The sequence below is a fragment of the Schistocerca nitens genome, chromosome 3, assembly GCF_023898315.1.
Source record: "Schistocerca nitens isolate TAMUIC-IGC-003100 chromosome 3, iqSchNite1.1, whole genome shotgun sequence".
In the NCBI taxonomy this organism is placed as follows: Eukaryota; Metazoa; Arthropoda; class Insecta; order Orthoptera; family Acrididae; genus Schistocerca; species Schistocerca nitens.
The window spans coordinates 569049493-569058510 of NC_064616.1; the positions used below are offsets into that span (position 1 = coordinate 569049493).

A 9018-nucleotide genomic window follows, 5' to 3' on the forward strand; every position below is an offset into this window, starting at 1 on the left:
ACGTTTCTCTGTTCTATTCATCGTTTCTACTTTATTACCATCTGTGTATATTGTTTTGTGGCAAAATAAACGCAACCTTGCAAAATTTGCGTTTGTTGCTTTAATTTTGGACACCAGTTTATTTTCTTCCAATTCAGCTCAGTACCTCCTCATTAGTAATCCAATCTACCCATTTAATTTTCAAATTATTTTGCAGCACCATATTTGAAAAGCTTCGATTCTCTTCTTATCTGTTCATCGTCCACATTTTACTTCCCCACAGTGTTACACTCCATAAATATACCTTCAGACCAAAAATTCATGACAGTCTAACTTATATCCGATGTTAATAAACTTCTATTTTTCAGAAACGCTTTTCTTGCTATTGACAGTCTGCGTTTTTATATCCTCTCCACATCCGCCATCGACAGTTATTTTGCCGCTCAAATAGCAAAATTACTCGAATGCTGTTAGTGCCCCATTTCCTAATCTAATTCTCGCAACATCATCTGATTTAATTCGAGCCGGCCGGAGTGGCCGAGCGGTTCCAGGCGCTACAGTCTGGAACCGCGCGACCGCTACGGTCGCAGGTTCGAAACCTGCCTCGGGCATGGATGTGTGTGATGTCCTTAGGTTAGTTAGGTTTAAGTAGTTCTAAGTTCTAGGGGACAGATGACCTCAGAAATTAAGTCCCATAGTGCTCAGAGCCATTTGAACCAAGACATTTAATTCGACTATATTCCATTATCCTTGTTTAACTTTGTCGATACTAATCTTAAAACCATTTTTGAAGACATTATTCATTGCATTCAATACTTTCTCTCTCTGACAAAATTGCAGTGTACTCAGCATATCACAAAGTTTTTATTTTTGCTTTCTTCTCAGTTTTCAAATTTCTCTTTGGTTTGCCTTATTACTTACTCAATGTACGGAGAGATTACGTCCCCATCTCACTGCTTTCTCGACTACTGCTTCCCTTCCATGCCCTTCGACTTATTCTGGTTTCTGTATAACTTGTAGATAATTTTTTCAAATGGTTCAAATGGCTCTGAGCACTATGGGACTTAACTTCTGAGGTCATCAGTCCCCTAGAACTTAGAACTACTTAAACCTAACTAACCTAAGGACATCACACACATCCATGCCGGAGGCAGGATTCGAACCTGCGACCGTAGCGGTCGCGTGGTTCCAGACCGTAGTGCCTAGAACCGCTCGGCTACTCCGGCCAGCATAATTTTTTTTCCTTCCTGTGCTTTACCACTGCTATCTTCAGAATTTAAAAGAGTATATTCCAGTTATTTTTGTAACAGCTGGTGAATTAAAGGTATTGCTCACGTTAACCTGTATTATGGAACGAACAGAACAATCCTTCGTTGGCTATAACTGATAGTGATTAAAAAAAAAAAATCTGAGCACTTACAGGGAAACAATATTAACCGCGACAGTGCGACCATCAGAGATCGTCCAAGATAAGACAACACAGATTGGAAGTACTAGCGCTTTGTGGACTTACCTGAAGGTTGTGGCAAGTTGTTGTACCGCCAAGCCATCTCCAACACAGATCAATGGCGCTAAGTCAGCTGCATCGTGACCGCAGAATTCCGTAACAGAGTAGCTTTTCTGGATCTCTTGGTAGTGTAATTCCCAGAAAGTGCTTGACTATCAGCCACTTCGCTTCCATGCCGAACACTCCAAAAAATAATTCTGTCGAGTGCTCCGTCGCAATTCTTTCTTCCCGAAACAACAGATGCCACCCTTATTTGTAGCTCTACTGAGTGTTCATTTGTCGCGACTGTGAGCAAGTTGCCCACAAATACCCTCGAAATTTCTGAATTTTGTTCAATAGCCTTACCATTCCTTCCGTTCTCCAAACCTTAATATAGTGCCCAGCTCCGTAACATAAGAATTTAGCGGAAGTATCAGTCTGTCAATGCTCTAGAAGCCTCGAGACTAGGAATCCGAATTGTATCCGGCGCCTCCCTGTTTTGTTAACCAGAAATCTCTCCACGTACTCCTAAACAGCGATAAGTGTTATAAACACTGTCTCCCAATGGTTTGGTTCCTATGCATCTTTCTGTGCATAGGTTGAGCTCACAGTAGCTCGTAAAAGCAGTTACATATCCGGGGCAACCGAATACAAATTTACTACTGTATCACCCTACACTTTCTTAATTTGTGGAAGTTATCAGATTATTACAGATTACTACAAAAGTAGCATAAAGGTGGAATGAGGCGCAATGGAGAGTGGGCTGCAGCCCAGTGCTACGCAACACGATGTTGCTAAATTACCGAATTAGCTGGATACTTTGAAAAGTATTACTTCAAATTCCTCCGTTTTCATAGTGAGAAAGCAGGTTCCTATACAGGTGTAGTGTCCTTGTGAAAAATGAGGTTTGTCTTATGCAGTCCAGATCTCTTTCCACGTATTTCTTTATCTAGTGAGTCGTGAAACATTGTACAGCTTTCACTGGTAACTGTCTACCCTTTGCTAGACAATGAAAAAGAAGAACGCCTTTTTCAACCCAGAAAACACAATCCATGCCCTTTCCCGGCAGTTCAGCTCGTCTTCACCGTTTTTGGTGTAGTCCCAGTGTCCTCCACACACTACACTGAACGCTGATTTGTTCCTAGTCTGCAGTTGCGCTCATGCTGCCAATCCACAATAACAAGAATGTACACAGTCAGTTACATTCAGCTCTAAACGCTCAAAGTGTTACTGAGGAATTACTTTTCGCGCGCACTTTCGGCCAACGTGCCAAATGCTGCACCAGACTGGTAAAAGCTATCCACTGTGTATTAATAATTTAAAATATACCTTCCTCTTTCTTAGGATATTTCTTTCGGGTCACTTATTCGTTACAACTCTAACTATATTTCTTCCAATACCATATTGCGTACTTCTTCGATGTTTTCACCTGTGGTAGACGTTTTAGAACTTCTTTCTGGTGAATCGTCTTCAATATCAAGAGAAGTACAGACGAGAAGTGTTGCAGTGATCATACATTCTAAAAAGAAGGACACATGACAAAGGAATTATCCGAATGGGACGGAAGTCGGTAGTTATGATGTATATGTACATACAAACAAGTGATTGAAATTTTAGAAAAATGGGATGATTTATTCAAGAGAAAGAGCTTCAAAAGCTGAGCAAGTCAATAACGTGTTGCTCCACCTCTGGTCCCCATGCAAACATTATTCGTCTTCGTATTGATTGATGGATTTGTTAGATGCCTTCCCGAGAGATATCGTGCCAAATTCTGCCGTATAAGATCGTCAAAATCCCGTGTTAGTTCGAGGGCCCTGCCAATGATGCTCCAAGATTTCTAAATTGGGAAGATATCCGGTGACCGGTCTGGCAAAGATAGGGTTTGGCAAGCACGAAGAGAAGCGTTAGAAACCCTCGCCCTGGGCGGGTGGGTATTACATTGCTGAAACGTAAGGTCGCCGGATTTCTTCCGAATTGCGAACGCTTGGAGCATAATAGGCAGGGCCCTGTAACTGGCTCGGGATTTTGACGACCTATCGCGGCAATTGAACAGAATTTGGCAGGGCATCCCTCAGGAGAAAATCCAATCAATGCCAAACCGAAAAACAGCTTGCACGAGGCCATAGGTGGACCAGCCCATCATTGACTAGGTCAATTTGTGAAGATCTTTCTCTTGAATAAATCATCCAATTTTTCTGAAATTGTATTTTTTTTTTTTTTCTGAGTGTACGGTACCCTCACACTCGGGAACGCAGGGGCTCGAGTTTCCCTCTGGCACCTAGACTTAGGCTGCCTGCGGCTTTCCACAGGCGCTTGAGATAAATTCTGGGATTCTTCCATTGAAAAGCACATGGTCGTTGTGTTTCTCTATCCTTCCCTAATCCGAGTTTGTGCTCCGTCTCTAACGACGTCGTTCTCAAAGATACATCAGACCTTCATCTTCCTTTCCTCCTTCCTTTCCTTCCTTGAAGAGAAGTACCGCCCTATTAGACTTTTCATAAACCTTTGCTTTGGATTAACTTCTGTTATTGAAGTAAATATTTGGATGATTTCATTTTACTGCACATGACACATTCAGACGAAACACACACGGAATACGGCTACTTTAAAACCCTTATTTATCATTTTGTAACGTGTATCTAGTCGAATGGCGTGCGATGTTTTCCTGATTTTTCACATTATTTAATTTCCATTTCTTTTCTTTAAATTTGTGTTGAGACGCTCTTACTGTGGCCAAAATAATCAGCTAACATAAGGGAGGGACGTTACTGTCGTATTTTTTGACCCAGGGCTGCATTTTCCAAAACAATAATGGAAATCCGCTTACAAACCACAATCAGTTTACTTAGTGGCGAGACCAACAGACGTCAGTCCACCGTGCCGATTCTTTCCGGGTCTGGCTCACTCCCTTCCCTCACAGGATGGTTTTGCATAGTATATCAAATCGAAAAAAACAAAAGTTCGTCCTTATCAACACTATCTCTGTTCCAGGCCACGCCCTGGTAACTATGCTGAGACTACAAGTAGTATGGTTTGAGAGGTCAGTTTTTTGGCTCCTACACTATTTCCGTGCATTCTCCTGTACACATGCGTTCTGCACTGCACATTCACCTCGTATACTTTGTTTCGACTGCACAGAAAGCGAAAGTACACGAGGTCAATGTGGAAATAGAAAAAAATGCAAACTAGAAAATGTAGAGAATCATTGCAGTGCAGAGTGCAAGAAATGAATTCCCATGTATAGAAGAACGCATGGAAATATTATAGGAGCCAAAAAACTGACAACTGATGATGCTTTGAATAAAGAGAAACGATTCTTATCTAAATAAGACTTTATACACACGCGTAACTCTCATATTACTTGTAAAACTGCGACTACGGGAGAGTGGCCGGCGTAATAACTGATTCTAAGGTTCTCTGTTCGTAAGGCTGTCTGGCACACTACACAGCGTTAACTTAGCAGAAATCAGGACCAACAAGTGGACCTTGTGGCGCGGTCTTCGCCGATTTCTTCACACTGAGATGACAAAAGTCATAGAACAGAGATATGTACATATACAGATGGTGGTAGTATCGCTTACAAAGGGCACTGCACTGTCGGAGCTGCCATTAGTATTCAGGTGATTCACGTGAAAAGTTTCCGACGTGATTATGGCCGCAGAATGGCAATTAACAGACTTTCATCGCGGAATGGTAGTTGGAGCTGGACGCATCGGACATGCCATTTCGGAATTTGTTGGGGAATTCAGTATTTCGAGATCCATAGTGTAAAAAGTGTGCCAAGAACACTAAATTTCAGGACACCATGGACAATGCTGTGGCCGACGGCCTTCACATAACGACCAAGAGCAGCGGCGTTTGCGTAGAGCTGTCAGTGCTAAGAGACAATTAGCACTACATGAAATAACCAAACAAATCAATGTGGGACGTACTACGAACGTATCCGTTAGGAGAAATTTTACGTTAACGGGCTACGCCAGCATACGTCCGAAGTGAGTACCTTTGCTAACAGCTCAACATTGCCTGCACCGCATCTCCTGCGCTCGTGACCATATGGGATGGTCTCTCGACTGAGAAAACTGTAGCCTGGTCAGATGAGTTCCGATTTCAATTAGTAAGAGTTGATGACAGGCTTCGAGTGTCGTGCAGACTCCACAAAGCCATGGAGCCAAGTTGTCAACTTGTCACTGTGCAAGGTGGTGGTGGCTCCATAACGGTGTGCGTTTACAGGGAATGAACTGGAACCGATCACTGGCTGGAAATGGTTTTGTTCTGATACTTGGAGACTATTTGCAACCATTCATAGACTTACTGTTTCGAAACAACGATGTCATGTCACAAATGTTTGCGAATGGTTTCAACAACATTCTGGACAATTTGAGCCAATGATTTGGCCACCCAGATCGCCCGAAAAGAATCACATCGAACACTTATGGGACACAATAGAGGCCTACACAAACTACTACACTGGCAATACTTTCGTAATTACGGACGGCTATTGAGTCAGCATGGCATAGTATTTCTGCAGGGGCTTCTAACGACATGTCGAGTCCATGCCACGTCGAGTTGCTGCACTACGCCGTGCAAAAGTAGATCCGACACTATATTAGGAGGTATCCCATGACTACTGTCAGCTCAGTGTATAGGATAGGAAACACCATGCCCCGACATCAATGCCCAAGCCACTAAGACAAAATTCTGAAAATAGCTCGAAAGTATGGACTTACGAGACCAGAAGATCTGCGAGTGGCTTTAAGCGTAAAAGTATTCCCAATAAATCAATGTAATTTCTGGTAGTTGAGCGTGTAACGTAAAACTCCAGTAATACGAAAGTCACCAGTTCGAATTTTACTAATCTCAAATTATTTTACACGAATTTCAGTTCTATATCTGTTATTAAACTGAAATGTTACATAACAAATACTGAATAATCATTTCCAATGTCCGACCCCGGTAGCTGAGTGGTCAGTGCCACAGAATGTCAATCCAAAGGGCCCGGGTTCGATTCCCGACTAGGTCGATATTCTCTCCGCTCAGGGACTGGGTGTTGTATTGTCCTAATCATCATCATTTCATCCCCCATCGACGCGCAAGTCGCCGCAGTGGTGTCAAATCAAAGGACTTGCACCCGGCGAACGGTCTACCCGACGGGAGGCCCTAGTCACACGACATTTTATTTATCATTTCCAGTTAGAATACGATCTTTTTTACATTAGTGCTCGTACTACTATTAATTAAAATGTGGCAGAGACATGCTTATTGCTCTAGAAGTATAAAAAAGTATTTTACTTTCTATTTTTATATATTGTGTAACAAATTTCCTTTTATTGCGGATATTCGAATTTTTTATTGCGGATATTCGAATTTTAACAAGATTAGTAAACAGAAATAAAGAATGATATTTTTACCAGAAAATACGATTCAGTAATAATAAGTAGTGGCATACTCAGGGTACGAGTGCTGGGGAGCACATGCATGAGCCCTGCACTGCCGCTCATGGCAAGGTCCTAGTGAAGCTGGTTTGCTGTTACCTTCGCCGGCCGTTGTGGTCGAGCGGTTCTAGGTTCTTTAGACCGAAACCGCGTTGCTGCTACGGTCGCAGGTTCGAATCCTGCCTCGGGCATGGATGTGTGTGATGTCCTTAGGTTTAAGTAGTTCTAAGTTCTAGGGGACTGATGACCTCAGATGTTAAGTCCCATCGTGCTCAGAGCCATTTGAACCATTTGTTGCCTTCCTCGGACCTGCTACGTAGAGTTAAGTGTTTATCGATATCATGTGGATGATAGTGATGAGTGTAGTTTTTGGTTTGTGTTGTTATGGATGATAGGAAGGGAGAGGGTGAAAACTGGGTGCTGGCAAATAGCCTATGCCTCCTATTCCTCACGAATAGCCGAGCTTAACATCATCCGACGGACGGATCACCATCAACAGTCACCTCATGAAACACTACGGAGAGGTTTAGAATTTCATCAGGGACACTGGTGCAAAGGGTGGTGATCAGGGTATTTACGCCACCACCTCTCCTTCCCTTGCCGGCCAAATACTGGCAGTGAAAATTTCATTCTCCACCAGATTTGAACCAGCTTACCTCCAAGTCGAGCGTCACCGCACAAGCGTATGCTAGCGACCTCGGCTACCGAAGCGGGTGCATTGTTCTTTACGTATGTTAATTTACATTTTTAAACAAATTTAGAACTGAAAAAATTAATAACTATCAAATTTGAAAAAATAATGTACCGGACGTCTTTGACGATATGTTCTTCATGTAATTACCTTACTTTCTGATGAAGTCACCCTTAGAGGTGACGAAACCTGGTCAGGGTCTATAGAAAACCTATGCAACCGGTTGGCAGATTTTTACATGTTTTTCAAATTTGTGTATACGGTTGCTGCAAACGTCAGCCATGTTCAAAGTTGTAATAAGTATCACTCTACTAACCACATTAGAAACATCGACATTACGGCTACAAGATTTTCACGCTACACGCCTAACTAGCTACTAGCTACTAGCCGGAAGCGGCTACAAGGGTAGCGGAGTACGTGTGGAGTGCACATGTGGGTTTTTTAGGTTAGAGAATTCCCTCCCTAGGCCCGACAAGACGCATCCTGAGACGCGGCAAGGTAGGAGTAGGAAAAATGCAACAGGGAATAACAATATTAATATGCTAATAATAAGCTGCAGGAGCGTCTATAGAAAGGTCCCAGAACTGCTCTCATTAATAAACCGTCACAATGCCCATATAGGACGAGGGACAGAAAGTTGACTGAAACCAGACTTAAACAGTAATGAAATCCTAAACTCAGATTGGAATGTATACCGCAGACAGGCTGGACAGTGAAGGGGGAGGCGTGTTTATAGCGATAAGAAGTGCAATAGTATCGAAGGAAATTGACGGAGATGCTAAATGTGAAATAATTTGAGTGAAGGTCACGGTTAAAGCAGGCTCAAATATGGTTATTGGATGTTTCTATAGGACCCCTGGCTCAGCAGCTGTTGTGGCTGAGCACCTGAAGGATAATTTGGAAAATATTTCGAGTAGATTTCCCCACCATGTTATAGTTCTGGGTGGAGATTTTAATTTGCCGGATATAGACTGGGAGACTCAAACGTTCATAACGGGTGGCAGGGACAAAGAATCCAGTGAAATTTTTTTAAGTGCTTTATCTGAAAACTACCTTGAGCAGTTAAACAGAGCACCGACTCGTGGCGATAACATATTAGACCTTCTGGTGACAAACAGACCCGAACTATTTGAAACAGTTAACGCAGAACAGGGAATCAGTGATCATAAAGCGGTTACTGCATCGATGATTTCAGCCGTAAATAGAAATATTAAAAAAGGTAGGAAGATTTTTCTGTTTAGCAAAAGTGACAAAAAGCAGATTACAGAGTACCTGACGGCTGAACACAAAAGTTTTGTCTCAAGTACAGATAGTGTTTAGGATCAGTGGAAAACGTTCAAAACCATCGTACAATATGCGTTAGATGAGTATGTGCCAAGCAAGATCGTAAGAGATGGAAAAGAGCCACCGTGGTACAACAACCGAGTTAG

General features: G+C 42.5%; 1 non-coding gene across 1 annotated transcript; it reads right to left on the reverse strand.

The window, feature by feature from the left end:
- Window positions 1–1121: 1121 nt before the first annotated feature.
- On the reverse strand, window positions 1122–1205 carry Trnap-ugg (transfer RNA proline (anticodon UGG)). Its single transcript has one exon. It is a non-coding gene; the product is annotated as a tRNA-Pro (tRNA).
- Between the last annotated feature and the right edge of the window lie 7813 nt (window positions 1206–9018).